This window comes from Oncorhynchus nerka, linkage group LG6 (genome assembly GCF_034236695.1).
Source record: "Oncorhynchus nerka isolate Pitt River linkage group LG6, Oner_Uvic_2.0, whole genome shotgun sequence".
In the NCBI taxonomy this organism is placed as follows: domain Eukaryota; kingdom Metazoa; phylum Chordata; class Actinopteri; order Salmoniformes; family Salmonidae; genus Oncorhynchus; species Oncorhynchus nerka.
The window spans coordinates 91,910,543-91,911,052 of record NC_088401.1 but is presented as its reverse complement, the minus strand read 5'-3'; positions in this window follow the sequence as shown (position 1 = coordinate 91,911,052).

The window sequence follows — 510 nt, the reverse complement described above, 5'->3', positions numbered from 1 at the left end:
ACAGACCAGGTAGAGCTACTCTCTATTATATTATTACAGACCAGCTAGATCTACTGTCTCTGTTATATTATGACAGACCAGCTAGATCTACTGTCTCTATTATATTTTGACAGACCAGCTAGATCTACTGTCTCTATTATATTTTGACAGACCAGCTAGATCTACTGTCTCTGTTATATTATGACAGACCAGCTAGATCTACTGTCTCTATTATATTTTGACAGACCAGGTAGATCTACTGTCTCATTTATATTATGACAGACCAGCTAGATCTACTGTCTCTATTATATTATGACAGACCAGCTAGATCTACTGTCTCTATTATATTATGACAGACCAGCTAGATCTACTGTCTCTATTATATTATGACAGACCAGCTAGATCTACTGTCTCTATTATACTTTGACAGACCAGGTAGATCTACTGTCTCTATTATATTATGACAGACCAGCTAGATCTACTGTCTCTATTATATTATGACAGACCAGCTAGATCTACTGTCTCTATTAT